The sequence below is a fragment of the Loxodonta africana genome, chromosome 24, assembly GCF_030014295.1.
Source record: "Loxodonta africana isolate mLoxAfr1 chromosome 24, mLoxAfr1.hap2, whole genome shotgun sequence".
Lineage (NCBI taxonomy): Eukaryota > Metazoa > Chordata > Mammalia > Proboscidea > Elephantidae > Loxodonta > Loxodonta africana.
Window position 1 is genome coordinate 28,530,250 of NC_087365.1, and position 16,705 is coordinate 28,546,954.

General features: G+C 51.3%; 1 long non-coding RNA gene across 1 annotated transcript in view; it reads left to right on the plus strand.

Annotated features, from left to right (window-relative positions):
* LOC104846064 (uncharacterized) overlaps window positions 1–16,705 on the plus strand; it is a 137,587-nt gene that overhangs the window by 17,021 nt on the left and 103,861 nt on the right. The window contains exons 2-6 of the long non-coding RNA XR_010319228.1: window positions 55–112; window positions 335–3,501; window positions 7,967–8,239; window positions 9,083–9,239; window positions 9,745–16,522. This is a non-coding gene — a long non-coding RNA (uncharacterized LOC104846064). The remainder of the gene's footprint in view (window positions 1–54; window positions 113–334; window positions 3,502–7,966; window positions 8,240–9,082; window positions 9,240–9,744; window positions 16,523–16,705) is intronic.

Consider the following 16,705-nt stretch of genomic DNA (forward strand, 5'->3'; position numbering starts at 1 on the left):
ATTTAGGACCTGGGACATCCCATCACTAACTTAGGGCTCTTTCAAATTACCCAGGGACCAGATGACTCTGTTCTCTACGGGGAGAGCTTCATGCAATATCCGAGTGTCTCAGGTAAACATGGAAAGGGACCTCTGCCTGTCAGTGCCCACAGCCCCCTCTGCCTACTGTCCTCCAAAAAAGAATTGTGTCCTCCCAAGAGAAGTGCTGAAGTCCTAGTAACCTCTTGACCTATGAATGTGACCTTGTTTGGGAGTAGGGTGTTTGGAGATGTTATCAGTTAACATGAAGTCATACTAGAGATGAGTGGGTCCATTATGAGTGGTGTCCTTACAGAAAAGCAGAAGAGACACAGGAAAGATGACCCTGTGAAGACGGAAGCAGAAACTGGAGTCATCTACAGCCAAGGATCACCAGCTGTCACCAGAAGTTAGGAGAGAGGCAGGCAGCAGATTAGCCCTCAAAGCCCTCGGAAGGGATCAACTTAGCCAACACTGATATTGGACTCCCAGCCTCCAGAACTGTGAGACAGCAACTTCCTGTTCCTATAAGCCTCTCAATTTGTCGTACTTTTTTTAGGACAGCCCTAGGAAACTAAACAGAGAGCATCTTTCCAGGTCTTTTCCTATATTTTACATGTGTCCATATAGAACAAAACTAGGGGCCCTGGTGGCACAGTGAGTAAAGCACTCGGCTACTAACTGGAAAGTCAGTGGTTCAAACCCATCCGCCACTCTGTAGGAGAAAAATATGGCAGTCTGCTCCCGTAAAGATTTACAGCCTTGGAAACCCTATGGGGCAGGTCTCCTCTGTCCTTTGGGTTTGTTATGAGTCAGAATCGACTTGACGACAATGGGTTTGGTTTTTGGTTTATGTAACAAAACATGTTGCCCATAAACATGAATTATACACCAATGGAATCATTCATTCAACAAATGTTTATTGAACACCTACTTAGGTGCCTAGTACTGTTCTAGGTGCTAGGGACACAAAAATGAGATTCCTGCCCTCTGGAGCTGACATTCTAATAGCCTAGACAGCAGATAAGTACATAGTATCAGTTCAGGTGGTGATAGATGCTATAAGCAGACATAAATTTAGGTAAAGGGGTAGAGAATGATAGGAGTCGGGATGGGGGTTATTTTAGTTCAGGTGTCCAGGGAAGCCCCTCTGCAAAGGTGACATTTGACCTGGGAGTTGAAGGGTGAGAAACAACAGGCCCTGTAGCTATCAGGGGGTAGAGCCTTCCAGGCAGAAGAAACAAGAAGTGCCAAGGCCCTAAAGCTGACGTGAAATTTCCATTGCCATTGAGTAGATTCCAACTCATAGAGACCCTGCAGGATGGAGTAGAACTGCCCCATAGGGTAACCAAGGAGCGGCTGGTGGATTCGAACTGCTGACTTTTTGGTAGCAGCAGAGCTCTTAACCACTGAGCCTTCAGGGCTCTGGCATGAAATTAGTGAGTTGGAAAAAGCAAGGATGCCAGAGGGGTTGGAGTGGAGTCAGGAGGGGAGAGGACCAGAGATGGGTTGGAGAGGTGGCGTTGGGGTGGGGGGCAGAGCATGTGGGGCCATGAGGGCTGCGGTGAGCAGTTTGGATTTTACTCCAAATTCAATGGGAGCCATGGGAAGATGTTGAGCAGAGGAGTGGCCTGATGCAGCATTTTGTGTGACAGAATCCAGGGGCTGCTGGTTGAGCATGGCAGCTGGAGAAGGGCAGGAGCAGGGAGACAGGGAGGCAGCTGCTGCTGTTGTCCTCATCACACCTTGCCCCACTTAACGACTCAGCCTGAAGCTCTCGCTTGCCTGGGACACAGAGCCCATCTGTTTTTTAATGGTTCAGGGCACTTTCACTTCCATCCTATAATTCAGAGGCTCACTCCAGTTCTGGGAGTCAGGGGCGACAAGGCTGTGACCCCCTCTGGACAGAGGAGGACAAGGAAGCTCAGAGCAGGAGGGTGTCTCAGCCCAGGTCACCGGATGGGCTTGGTGGAGGACCCTCCAGCCTCCATGGCTGCCTTGAACCCTGGACCTCCTTGGGGAGGACCAGGCAGGGTGGAAGTCCCTGTGAGCCCTCCTTCCATGCCCTCTCCTGGCATGCAGGGCTGGGCAGTGGGAGCTTCACAGCCAGAATGGGTTCTGTTTGTCTGTGCCAAGACACTAATGAGCCTGAAATCCAACCCAGGGCCTCCGTGCACTGAAAGCAGTGGGAGTCAGCACCCTAATTAACCGCCTGTGGCCCAGGAAATCCACTCCATTCACCCGCAGCCCAGTGAGCAGCCCCCTGGGGACCACCTGGCTGCCCTGCATCCAGGCTTGGGACGTCTCTGGGCAGGTTGGGAACCAGGGGTGATGCCCACCCCATCTGTGCCACTGGCCCAGGAATGGCTTCCTCTGCTCGCTGAAGAGCTTTGGTGCAGGGTACGGGCCACAGCAGCGGCCAGGGAGGCGGTGAGACACCAGAGAGGGAAAATGTTATCAGGAACTGTACATCCACGAGCATCTTACTGGGCAGGTTGCTTAACCTCTCTGGCTTTGGGTTTTTAATTTGTGAATTAAAGCTGTGTCTTCGCCTGAGTTCCCCTTGAAAGCAGACCCTGATATAAAGATTTGGATGTAAGTAGTTTATATGGGCAGCAAGAAAGTCCTGATGATCTTCTTCCAAAAAGCAGCAGTGAAAATCCTATGGATCACACCAGTCCGATCTGCAACTGCTCACGGTGTGGCTCAGGACCAGGCAGTTGGCCATTCCATTGTGCGTGGGGTCACCATGAGTCAGGGGATGACTTGATGGCAGCTAACGACAACAACAACAGCTTATTTGGAAGGTGCTCACAGAAAGCCTGTCAGAAGTGGGGAAAGAGAGAATAGCCTATAAAGGGTGCAGGCACCAATAGTGGCAATCAGGGTCAGCCTCCTTGAAGAACCTCTGAAAGAGTGCAAACACACCTTGGATGTGTCCCGCTGAGGGGTGGGGAAGCTGGGCCTTCATTCATCACTTCCCATTCCTCACTGGTTTAGGGTCCCTCTTGGGGGTGTTTACTCCCCGACACTTTTGGCCTGGCCAGAGAACACCTCAGGTGCAGGGGCAGGAGGCTGTTGGCCTTCCTAGGAAATGGCCCCCAGGGTCCTCTAGAGTAGACCAAGGACATGCGGGCAGAGAATAGGCTATAGGCTGCTCATTCAACCTGCTTGTGTGGTAGTGAGCATTACATGAACTGATCCATGCAATCCATCTGACAACAGTACTTGGCACGTCGTAAGAGCTCAGTAAACAGCAGCAACAGTAATAATGGAAGCAAATTATTGTTGTCATTACCATGTTCCAGGCCCTATGCTTGCTTCTGGATTACATACTGAACAAATTTCTGCCTCTCAAGGATGCTATAGTGCAGGTCCTATTATTAGCCAATTTTGCAGAGGAAGAAACTGAGGCTCAGTGACAGAAGCAATTTGCTCACATCATACTGCTAAACCAGGCCTGGAGCTGAAATTGAAACTCAGGTTTGTCTCCAAAACCTACCCCTTAACCACTGCTCACCACCTCCATGGCAGGCACCGTGCTAGATCTGGGGACATAGAAGTCAATCAGCGTCACTGATGACATCCTGCCCTCGTGGACTTTATAATCTAGTGACTCATAACATGACTGATGAGCTTTCATAGTGGGATCCTAGGCACCATGACAAGCAAGCTAGTGGGGTGTCCTGGCAGAGAAGTTGTTTGTCTTCAAACCCTCCTGCCTGGGAGTCCCCTGATGACCTCTTCCCATTGGCGTGTGGTCTGAGGCTAGAGCATGGCAGGGCCCCCAGCCACAGTCCACCTTTAAGATACCTGCCTGGAGAAATGGACAAGGCAACAGGCCCTCGTGACACGCCTAACATCCCGGGATAGGCTGGCTGTGACGTGTCCAAGGTTACACTGGACAAAGTGTTAGAGGCAGATCTCCCTGGGTCTTTCTGACTCTGAAGCTTTTGTTGCCCTTCTCTGATTCCTCTTTGTTTCCTGTGGGCAGCGGGAGAAATCCCTTCTGGCCTGGGCCAGGTCTGTCCTGGGTGAAGGTACCATCTCAGCTGCCTTCCTTTCCTGGAGATATTTTCTTCGCCCACTATAATTTTTTTTATTATTATTATTATTATCAGTTTTTGGCTTATGAAGGTTTGGAGATGGAAGGAGGAGGAAATTCTGCTTCCTGGGAAAATGGAGATAGCTCCCCCGCCCCGAAGCCTCCCTCGAGGCTCTCTCTCCTCCGGTGGGCACCCAGGTCCTTGTGGTCTCTCCAAACCATTCAGCCACACCCTCCCCACCTGACCTGCCCCAGTTCCACACCATTTACTTCCCTACAGCCACAAGGGCTGCTCACTGTCCTCAAACAGACCTCAGATCCATGCCTCTGTGCCTCTGCACTTGCTGTTTCCCTTGCCTGGAACTCTCTGCCCTGGAGTTGCCTGTCCTTCAGATCTTTGCTCAAATGTCACCGTTTCAGGGAGGCCTCCCATTTCAGGGATGCCTCCCCGGCAGACAGCTGTGTTTAAAATTTCACACCACCTGCACCCCTGCCTGGCCTCCCTGCCCCCATCCCCGCTGAGGTTCCTTTCCAGCACACAACACGGCATCCCAGCTGACACATCCTGTTAGGATTTCTTTGCTCATTTACCTTTCTCCTCCCACTGGATCGCAGGCCCCATGAGGACAGGGATTTCCGCTGCTCTGTTTTCAGCTGTGTCTCCAGAGCCCAGAACAGTGCCTGGCACAGATGTTAGGGGCCCGGTGAACACACACTGGATGCAGGAATTCAGGAGCAGCCTCTCCACTGCATTGCCCCACCTCGCCTGGATGACAGCCTCGGCCCTGGGCTCCCTGGCTCTAGTCTTGTCCCATCCAGGCAGTTTCCACCCAGCAGCCAAAGAGAGCTTATTAACATGGGGTTCTGATCAGGTCATCTGAGGGAAACCCTTCAGTGAGTCCCATGTCATGTAGGATGAAACCCACGGTCCATACCTTGGCCAGCAAAGCCCTGCCTGATCTGGACCCTGGTTAACCCTGGACTCATCTCCTACCCCTCTCCCCATCCCCCCTGCAGCCACGCTGACCTCCTCCAGGCTTTCGTATCTGCTGTTCCTCCTGGCTGCAATGTTTTTCTCCTACACCCTCCCACGGCTAGCTCCATCGTACCTTTCAGGCTCAGGTGAATGCCACTCCTCAGAGAACTTTCCCTGACTACCTTAACTGTCCCTCCACCAACTCACTGTTATCTTGGCTTATTGTCTTCCTACTGATTGCTGTAGAGTCGATTCCAACTCATAGCGATCCTATAGGACAGAGTAGAACTGACCCACAGGGGAATATCCAGGGCACTGGGGTACAGCAACGAACACACAGACCTCCCTGGCCTTGCAATGACCAGAGGAGATTACTGCCCCCACTGTACAGAAGAGCAAACTGAAGTCTGGAAAGGGGACTTCCCAAGGGACTGAACTGGCAGCACTTGTAGTCTCCCAAACCCAAACCCTTAGCTGGGGACACTGGGTGCTACAGGGGGAGGGCAGCTCAGTTGGGCCCTGGTCCCAGGGTGTTCCGACCCGGAGCCAGGTGAGGAGGTGGTCTAGGGTAAGGGGCCTGGGTCCTAGGTTCCAAGGGCCAGTACTCCCTCAGCCCCGCCTCATTTGGTGACCTATGCCAGGCCTGTGCTCCTTCTGCACTTGTCTCCCCATGTGCTCAGTGACAGTGATGTCACTCCTGCTTGGGCATTCCTCGGTTCAATGTTGGCCAAACTGGCTGCTTCATGAACAAAAGGACAAGAAGAATGGAGGACACTTTTACTCATGAGGGGAGTGGGCCCTTCTCCAGGTGCCAGCGCTGCCTCTGCATGCTCCCTGTAGGTGGTTGTGGGTAGCGTCTCAGCTGCCTGTTTGACTGTGGGCTTGGGCTGTCCTCTGTCTCTGGGGGTCTTTGTGGGCCTGTGTGTGTATGTGTGTGTATGTACATGTGTGTGTTCATAGATCCCTGGACCTGTATCTGTGTTGGTGCATCTCTATGCCCATGTCTACCCCTGGGTCTCTGGGATGTGTGTGTGTGCATGTTCACAGATCCCTGGACCTGAGTGTGTCTGCTTGGTGTGTCTCTATGCCCATGTCTCCCCCTGAGTCTCTGGTGTGTGTGTGTCAGCATGTCTGCCCCTATGATGCTCCTGTGTGAATTGTTGAGTTGGTACATCTGTGCATCTGTGAGTCCGTATGTGATTTGCAGTGTCCCTGTATCTGTGTATGTCCCTGGGTATCTTTTGTCCCTCTGGGAGTCCCGTGGGTCTCCGTCTGTCTGTGTATCCATGCATCCCTCTGTATGTCTGCACCTGGTTCTAGGTATTTGTGTGTCCCTCTGTGTCTTTGTGTCTGCATGTGTCCCTTGGTGTCCATGCATCTCTCTGTGGGTCTGTGTGTCTGTATGTGCCTCTGGATGTCCATGTGTCCCTCTGTGGGTCAGTGTATGTCTGCAGGTCTCTGTGTGTGTGTGTGTATCTGTCTTTGTGTGTGTCTCTGTGTGTTCACTCGTCCTGGGTGTGTCTGTGTGTCTATCTATGTGTTTGTGTCTGTGTGTGCTGGGTATCTTTCTATATGTGCTTGCCTGTGTGTCTGGGTGCCTGTATGTCTCTTTGTGTGTCTGTGTGTCTACATGTGTCTCTGGGTGTTCAAGTGTACTCTGTGTGTGTTTCTGGGTGTCTGTGTGTCTGTGGATGTGTGTGTCTGGGTGTCCACGCATCTCTGCCTGGATTGGTGTGTGTCTGGATGTATCTTTCCCTGTGATTGCTGTGTACAATCTCTGTTTCTGTGTTTGTGGGCGTCTGTGTGTGTCCGTATAGACCAGCACAAGGCTCTTCATGTTGGCTGTTCTATGTCTCTGTGTGTTGTGTGCCCACACAAGTCTCTGCGTGTCTCTGAGTATGTATGCCCACCAGTCTAGCTCTGTCCATTCCCTGTGTTCCACTCGGCAGCCCATCTCACCCCTGTCTGCCCCAGGCCCCTCCAGGGCTCTCATGGGCCCTGTGGTCTCCTGGCGGCATGGTCCCTGAGCTCTGTGGGCCCCTGGGCAGCCAGAGCACAGCAGAGAGGCAAGCAGCCTTCTGCATCTCCAGGGTGTACAGACCCCAACTTTAGGTCCCCCCACTGGGCCCCAGGATAAGCTCTGACTTAAAATTGCCAATCCCAGATCAAGCTGCCGGGAGCCAGCACCAGGCTGGTTCCCATGGTAACATGGAAGCCGCCAGGCTGCGCTCATAAAACAGGTCATAAAGCAGAAGGAGGAGAGGAGCGGGGGCTGTAGGGCAAGAGAGGGGGCCAGCTGCCAGGGCGCATGCTGGGGCCTCTTCCCTGAAGACCTTGTTGTCCACCTGGGGGGCACCAAGCTGAGCAGCCTTGGGTGGGTTCCTTTCTGTCCCGAAGTTCAGTTTCTTTCTCCATAAATGCGAGTACTAATGGTACCAGAGTACTCCTTTAGGCATGATGCTGCCTGGGTTCAGGAAGGCCCTAGATGAAAGGGCCCCGCAGAACTCCAACCGGAGATTGAGTTCTCTGAGCCTCAGTTCCTCATCACTATAACAGAGCTGAGAGGAAGCAGCGTGGTGAGTGGAAAGAACCAGGCTCGGGGTTGAGCTGAGAGAGCACTGGATTCAAATCCAGCTTCACCCATATGCTGTGTCACCTTGGGCAAGTGGCTTAAGTCTCTGAGTCAAGCTTATTCACCTCTAAAATAGAAGCAAAAGGTTCTTTCCTTGTAGAGTTTTTGTGAGAACTAAATCAAAGATTACCCAACGCTTAGCACTGCACCTGGTCCAAAGACCAGCCATGGTTGTTAGTAGTAATAATAACTCTTAGTGATAATGGTGCTTATTCTGTACCAAGTACTCATCTGTATGCTTTATTAGTCATAGCTTATTTAATCCTCACAAGCTGTAATTACTTCCGTTTCACAGATGAGGACATCAAGGCACGAGAGATTGACTTGCCTTGTCACACAGTTACCAGAGGTAGAGCCCGGATTTCAGCCGAGCCAGTTTAGATCTGGAGTTCATGTGCTATCAGCCACAACGTGTCACTGCCCTCTGCCCCCCTCTCCACCTCAGTGAAGATGGTGGGAGAAGGCAGCACGTGGTTGAGCCACCCAATGAGCCCAGGGGCCTCCATGGCTGGGGCCCCAAAGAGGGTTCGGTGAGCAGAGCCTTGGTCCTCAGGAAGAGTTTGGAGAGGTAAGCTGGATGGATGATGGAGACTCCTCAACAAAACCTCTTCTTGTCCAGATACAGAAACTGATGCCCAGAAATAGGTAGTGACTTGTACAAAGTCACCTAGCAAGACGGTAGCAGCTGGAATTCAAACCCAGGACCCCATTCCCTGAAGCCTTTTATACTCCTAATAAACTCTACTGTTGCCCAAATATCCCCAACCCTTGGCAAAATTGAAAAGAAAGCAAAACAATAGTAATAGTCATAATAGTCACTTGTATGTATTGAGGGCTCAGTGTGTCCCAGATACAATGCTACAGTTGTCACATGCACCTTACTTAGTCCTTGCAACAGCCCTGGAGGGTACGTATTATTAGCATCACTCCTACTGTAGAGATGAGAAAGTTGAGGACCTGAGAGGTGATGTGATTTGCCCCAGGTCATTCATAGGGCTAAAACGTAGAAGAGCAGAGATGTAAGCCCAGACTTGTTGGTTCCAGAGTGACGTGCTGGAACCCATGTCCTATTCTGGAATCCTTTTGTAGTGTAACCCTTGGAAGCCAACTGAGCCAGGGAATCTGCACTAGGTTTCCAGTGCCCATGAAAATGGCCTTGTGCCAGTTACAGCCAGGGTCCGGGGGCATAGTCTTAGCAGGAGGGGCAGGGAGGGGAGCCATTATTCATTCATTCACTGAACAAGTATTTGTTGAAGGCCTACTCTGCGCCAGGCAATATCCCAGGCACTGGGGTACAGCAGTGAACAGGCAGACTGTCCCTGGCCTCCCAGACCACATATTCTAGTGGGGAGAGATGACAGGCAATAAAAAACCTAGAGACTATAAAGATGCATGTCCACCCTCTGTGCAGGAGAAGGGGACAGCGTGATGGCTGGGGTCAGAGAAGTCTTCTCTGAGGAGGTGACATTTGAACAGTGATCTGAAGGAGGTGAGGGAGCAAGCCATGTGAGGATATCTGAAGGAAAAGCATTTCTGGCCGAGGAAACAGCGGAAGCCAAGGCCCCAAGGTAGGAGCGTGTCTGGCATGTTGGAAGAACAGCAAGGAGGTCAGTGTGGCTGGAGCAGGGGGAGTGAGGAATGGGGAGGGGAAGGGGGGACAGTGGAAGGGTCAGCGGAGTCCTCCGAGCGGGCACCCTGTAGGATTTCATTCTGAGTGAGATGGGACCATTGGAGCTTCTGAGCAGAGGAGTGGAATAATCTGATTTACTTTTTCCGAGGACCCCTTGATCACTGGGGTGAGAATGCGAGAACAAATGCAGGAAGATGGGCTAGAAAGTTATTGCAGAAACGCGGGCATCAGATTTTGCAAGCGTGGGCCAGGCGGGAATGGGGAAGGCGGTGTGGAAGGCACAGATTGGGGTCTATGGTAGAGGTGGCCACAGGGATAGGGCATGAGGATGACGCCCGGTGTGCCACTGGGGTTGTCATTTACAGAGATGGGGAGATGCAGGAAAAGCAGGTTCGAGCATGGGCTTTCACATCTCAATTTGTCTGTTCCTTGCTTTATACCAGTGGTTCACACGCCCAAGTGAGCATCAGAGTCACCTGAGAGGCTTGTTAAGCCCAGACTGCTGGGCCTCCCCCGGCCAGAGTTTCTGACCCAGTGGGTCTGGGTGGAGCTGATTTGCATCTCTAACCTGTTCCCCAAGAATGGCGCAAGCAGCTAAACATTCGACCCCTAGCCTAAAGGTCAGCAGGCAGTTCAAATCCACTCAGAGGCACTTCAGAAGACATGTGTGGCAATCTACTTCCAAAAGGCCTTGTAAATCCTACGGAGCACAGTACTACTCTGACATACTTGGGGTCTCCACCAGTCAGAATTGACACAACGCCAGCCAACAACAACAACCTGTTCCCTGGCACGGCTGATGCTGCTGGTCCCGTGAGCACACTGAGAACCTCGGCTCTCCTTGGGAAGGCGGTGGGGGTGGTTGTTTTTAACTGCTGCTGAGTCAGCTCCAACTTCTGGCCACCCTGTGTCCAACAGAACAAAATGTTGCCCAGCCCTACATCGTCCTCGCAATCACTGGCATGTTTGAGTCCATTGTGCCAGTCCATCTCACCCAGGGTCTCCCTCGCCCTTTCCGGCCCTCTTCTTTGGCAAATATGATATCCTCCTCCAGCGATTGATCCCTCTCAACGACATGTCCAAAGAAATCCATCTGACAATGTTCTGTTGTGGTCCATAAGGTTTCCATTGGCTAATTTTCAGATGCAGATCACCAGGCCTTTCTTCCTAGGAACAGGTGATGGCTACAGATGAGAAAATGGAGGCTCTGCAAGGGGACATGATCTGCCAAGTCCATACAACCGGGAGGTGATGGGCCCTAAAGCTAGTACTTGAGCCAAGGCCTCTTCAGTGCTTGGCCAGCTTCTGGTCCCTGGTGGAGAGAGAAGGGAGCCCCTGGGGGTCTCTCTCCTCCACATTCCATTCAAGGTTAAAGTCTGAGGAAGTGAGGGGAAGGGGGACAGAGGGTGTGACCTGAGCTGCCAGGGGCCATCAGCTTCAAGGGTGTTGAGACCTTTCTGCCTCTGTCTCCACGGAGGCCATAATGGAGGGTGGGGTTGCATCCCAATGGTTGTCAGGAATGCTGTCAGGGATTGTATTTTCCTGACCCCTTGAAGTTAGGCATACCGTGTGACTTGGTTTGGCCAAAGATTTGTGAGCAGAAGTGGCGTGTGCCTCTTCCAGGTGGAAGCCTTAGGAGCTGGTGAACGGTTTGCCATCTCTAGACCCTGCCAGCATGAGGAGCAGGGTCTTCGTGGAATGGCTTTGCCAGCCTGGGTCCCTGGCTGAAACAATGCAGAGCAGAGCCCGCGCCAACTTGAGATGGATATGTAACATGAGTAAGAAATTAACCTTTGTTATTCTCAGCCAACAGTCAGCAAACTTTTTGTTAAAAAGCCAGATAGGAAATATTTTAAGCATGGGGGCCGTGTTGTCTCTGTCACAGCAACTCAGCTCTGCCGCTGTAGCAAGAAAGCAGCCATGGACATATATACATGAATGGGTGTGGCTATGTTCAGATAAAATTTTATGTACAAAAACAGGTGGCCAGGGGCCAGAGTTTGCTGACCCTTATTTGAAGCCAGTGAGAACTGGGGGTTGTTTGTTTCCTGAACACTACCCAGCCATACTATTACACATTCCTTAGTGAACTCGCTGGAATAAACAATAGAACCTATTATCTATCCCTATGCAAGCACCGGGAGTGGAGAAGGCACTCTTTGGCCCCTGGGTATATGGAATGGTGTCTGGTATACAGTAGGTGCTCTATGTTTGCTGGATGAACAGATGAATGAATGCATTTATGTAAATAATTTAGCCCAGTCCCTGTCATTATAAGTGCCAATGAATGGTAGCTTCAAGTAAACAATTGTTACTACCTGGGTTTTGTCTTTGCCTGTTTAACAAGAGGCATGCGGTTGCCTGCCTGGGTTCAGGCCCTAGTTCTACCAGTTTCCAGTTTTGTAGCCTTGGGCACCTCACTTAAATTTTCTCATGTTGATAGATGGGATTTAAAACGGTACCTGCCTCCTAGAGTTGTTGAGGAGTACATGAATCTTGGTGTGTGCCTAGAGTCCCCGGGTGGTGTAAACAGTTAACACGTTTGGCTGCTAACCGAAAGGTTGGAGGTTCAAGTCCACCCAGAGGTGCCTCAGAAAAAGGATCTGGTGATCTACTTCTGAAAAATCAACCACTGAAAACCCTATGAAGCATGGTTCTACTCTGACACACATGGGGTCGCCATGAGTCGGAATTGACTGGATGGCAACTGGTAGCCTGTGTCTGTTACAGAGGGAACACTCAGGAACATTAACCCTCTGCCACACTTTGCCAGGGCCCAGGCTCATTGTGCACCATCGGGTTTACTGAGACCCTCCCTAGCCTGGGGACAGGAGACCTTTGTAACTTGCCACGTGACCTTGGACTATCACTGCTTTCGAAGAGCCTCGGTTTTCCCATCTGTGAGGTGGGAGATGGAGGCTGAAGTGGGGGACCTCTGAGGTCCCTGGTAGCCTGCAACTCCACATAGGCCACTCCTGAGCAGCCCATGTTCTCCAAGCCCTTTGCATAGCCCTGGGCCGGAGGCATGAATAGTGAGGTCACAAACAAGACTATTGATGGTATCATAGCCCTTATTATTATCATGACAAAGCTGCAAGTGAGAGGAAGTCCTTTTGGGAGTGGGGTTCCCTGGCTTCTGGGCCGTCCTGCTCTGCCTTGATTTCCCCCACTTCCACCCAGTGGTCAGACCCAGCTGTGGGTGCAGGGGGGAGGTGGCGGCCCCTGGGTGCTCAAAGCTGAAAGATGCATTCCTCACAATTGCCACCAAGGCTTCTTTTTTTAACCACCATGAGCTGACTAATGCCCGAGAGTGTCATTCCCTCCCCCTCCAGGTAGGAGCATAGGTGTCTCAAAAGCAGGGGAGTGAGGTAGTGGGGGGGGGGGAGGAAGCTGCTGCCTCCAAGAGCTGCTGGGACACCAGGGCCACCTGTGTGTCCTCAGAGCCCCAGCCCTGCCCCAAGGCCCCACCCATTGGGCATACATGTCCCAGCCTCTCTATCAGGGCTCTTTTTTTCTCACTGAGACCCCCCTTCTCCCAGATCCTCCGCACCCTTTTTTGAGTTTCCATATCCTAGTCCTCTCTAGGGAAACCCTGGTGGCATAGTAGTTAAGAGCTACAGCTGCTAACCAAAAAGTTGGCAGTTCTAATCCACCAGGTGCTCCTTGGAAACCCTATGGGGCAGTTCTACTCTGTCCTATAGGGTTGCTATGAGTTGGAATCGACTCAACGGCAATGGGTATTCCTCTCTAGATCCCTGCCCATCTCTGAATCCCTTCTCCTCTCTGGGCCCTTGTCCCCCTCTGAACCCCATCATCCTCTCTGGGTCCCTGTCACCTCTCTGCCTTCCCCAGCCGCTACCTCCAGATCAAAACAACATGAAATTCACTGCCATCGAGTCAATTCCAACTCATGGCGACCCAACTGTTATAGAGTAGAACTGCTCGACAGTGTTTTCTTAGCTGTAATCTTTATGGAAGTAGATCGGCAAGCCTTTCTTCCAAGGTACCTCTGGGTGGTTTTGAACTGCCATTTTGGTCCATAGTGGAACACAAACCATTTGCACCACCTAGGGACTAGCAGGGTTGGCTGTGGAGGACTTAGCTCTGGCCTGGGAATCAGGAATCCTGGCTCAAGCCTCAGTACAGCTTGAGACTCTTAGGGGACTTTATGCAACTCTTGTCTGTATTCTGGGCCTCAACTTCCCTATGTGTGCAGTGAGAAGGTTGGACTGGATGAGTGAGAAAGTCCCGTCTCACGCTGAGTAGCTAATGTTCCCTCAAAACCCAAGACCCTTCCAACTGGGTGGGAACCCAGCGGCTTGTCTTCATGGTGATGGAAGTTCATGTTCCTCACTGAAGTTCATTTCCCCTAAATAGCAAGGGCTCTCAGCAGCTGTCTCCTTGGTATATTTTGGGATTTGCCTTACTATTGCAAACGTAGTTCCAACTTCCCCTTCTTGAAGTCAGCCGTGTCTGGTCCAAAGGGACCCTCATGCAGCCTGGGTCCCGTTATGTTTTCCACCTACCCACAACCTAAAACTTGTCTAGGGTGGGTGGGTGGATGTCTAGTGACACTGGCCAAACCCTGAGCCAGTGAATTTATCATGCTGAGGGCACGGGGCACGGGATGGACTCATTCTGATGAGCTGGTGCAGAGTTTGGAGATGCTCAGCCTCCAGGGTCAAGCCCAGTTATTGGGGCAGCAGTGGACGCCACCACCAGATTTGTTGCTATAGGACTGTGAGTGGGCGACAGCCCTAGCTGTGCCCCTGGGGCTCCACTACCACTTTGTGCTGAGCCCACCCTTCCAGTCAGTGCCTGAGCAGGTGGGGGTACCAGGACAGGCCCAATCTGGAGACATGTGGACCACTCTAGTGAGTGACTTTGGCCCAGGGATTCCCAATTACCATGGCTGAACCTTTCTTGGAACTGCACTGCAGTCCCAGACTCTTCCTCCCCAAGCTGCCTTCCTTCCCCCTCTATCCCCAGGTGTCAGACCTACATGTCACCGCCTGAAGTTTCTCCCTGCCTTCTCCTGCTTACACCCCCAAAAACCTCTTGCATTTATAATCCAGTTTTGGTATCTGCTTCTCTGTTGGCCCGCACTAGCACAGTTACCCACTCGTAGGCTGTTCAGGTTATGTCATGCACAGCAAATAACAGCAACAACTAATCGTTAATGCGCACATGTTAATGGGCCAAGCACTGTGCTACATCCTGTATAGGCAATATCTCACCTAATCCTCACACAACCTCAGGAGGGAGAAACTCTAACCATCCCATTTTAGAATGAGGACGCTAAAGCTGAGAGAATCCAGGAACTTAAAACCACAAGTACAAAATGATTGTAGAGTCTCCACAATTAGTGCTAACATCTGTCTCACTGGTTTATGTGACATATGTCAATGAGTGCTCAGTCTCTTTTTGTTGATCATCATGTCTCCCTCCTCGGAGCTTCACTTAATCCCTGGCATGTAGAAGGCTCCGAATAAGTATTTGCTGAAAGTGTGAATGGATAAATGAGCAGTGAAAGAGCTGAGAACAATAGCCAAATGGCTTATCCACATTGCAAAAAGGCCATAGATGAGAAGAGGCTTTTGTTTGAAGCTCCTCAGCCCCAGCAAAACATGAGGGTGTGAGTTTCTATATTTATTAAAACATATTTAGCTTCTCTTCTTTTCTTTGTCACTCCAGTTCTCTCCATATTTAGGACACAGAAGAGAGCAATGCAAGGAGCTTGTCAAACCGAGTAGGGCTCCTGACTCTGCCACTCACAGCTTATGAGTTATCTCTCTTTCTGGGCCTAGGTTTCCTCAACAGTAAGTAGGGGTGGTGATGTGTACTGGATCAAGTCCTGGCAGAGAGAGGACAGAGCGGATAGCCAGCAGGCACTACTCTCCTGCCTCCTGTTAACCCACATAGGTGGGACACAGCCCCAGGACTGAGCCGGGACAAGTAGGAAGGTAGGGGGCTGCATTGGCTGAAATGCTAATCCCCAGAGGAAACCCAGTGCTGGCAGCCTGCTCCCTTCCTCCAGCTGCGTGGTGGCATCCTGTCAGCCCTTCCAAGCCTGTGGGCGAGTATCAGGCCTCTGGCTGCCCCAGTTTCTACTGACAGCAGAGGGACCATGCGTGAGTCACTGCATCACCCCAGGTTTCCGCTGCTGCCCTTCGGCCAGCCAGGCCTTCCTGGATTAGTAACTGGATCAGAGTCCCCGCCCCTGAGAGAGTCTGGGGCTCAGGAACTCAAGGCTGGCTGTGCCCGCTGCAGGCGACCTTGTTCCAGCCTCTTTGGACCTCACTTCATAGATGGGGAAACTGAGGATCAGAGATGGGAGGGGATTAGCCCAGGGTCACACTGACACTAAGTGGCAGAACAGGGACTCGAACCTAAATTTCCTGGTGCCTATCTCATGGGCTCATGGGTTCATTCATTTACTCATTCATTCATTCATTTGCTGGGTTCTGTTTCCACAAATTATGTCTCAATTTTTTTTTTTTCTGTCACTGTCCCGCACGGCTGGCCGTCCCCTGGGCCCAGTCACTGACAGCTCTTACCTAGGCAGCTGCAACAAGGTCCATCCAAGCCATTTTTCACAGCAGGACGGGGAGGGAGCACTTTTTAAAACATAAAAATCAGGTCATGTCGCCCTCTTGCTTGGATCCTCTCACAGTTTCCCATCTCACTTGGAATAAAAGCCAAGGACTTTACTAGGAGTCATAATGCCCTAAGAATCTGGGCTGTAATCCTTGATCTTCCCTCTTACTGCCCTCCCCCTTGCACACATGGCTCCAATCACGTTGGCCTCTTCAGAGTATCTAGGAAACGTCAAGTTGCCCCACCTTGGAGACTTTGCATATACTGTTCCCTTTTTTTTCTGCCTGGAACGTCCATCTCTCAGTGTCCCCCATGGCTGGTTCCTTCCACCCTTCAGGTCTCAGTACAAATATCCCCTCCTTGGGAAGCCTGGCCAAAGCAGACCTCCCGCCTACCCTCAGCTATTCTGCCCTGTTGCCCTGCCTGACTTCTTCACAGCACATACCACATGGAAACTATTTTGTTAGTTCATCTGTTTACTTTATTCCCCACAAGAGAGGGAGCTTCCTGAAGGTGCCGGTCTTATTCTCCATTGTGGCCCCAGTGCCTAGAAGAGTCTCTGGCACAAAGTGGGTGGTCAACAAATATTTCTTGAAGAAATGAACGAAAGAGCCGAGCAATGAGGTTGGTTGAAGAACAACTGATCTTGGGAGAAAATTACCAAAGGAAAAAGTTCTCTTTTATTCTCTCCTTTACTTAATTTTTTTTTTTTTACTTAATCTCATCCTGTGAGTAGCATCCTCTCCTCACTCCCAGCAACCCTTTTATTAGTGGCCCCTTTCTTCTGCTTGTTCTCTCCTGCCACTG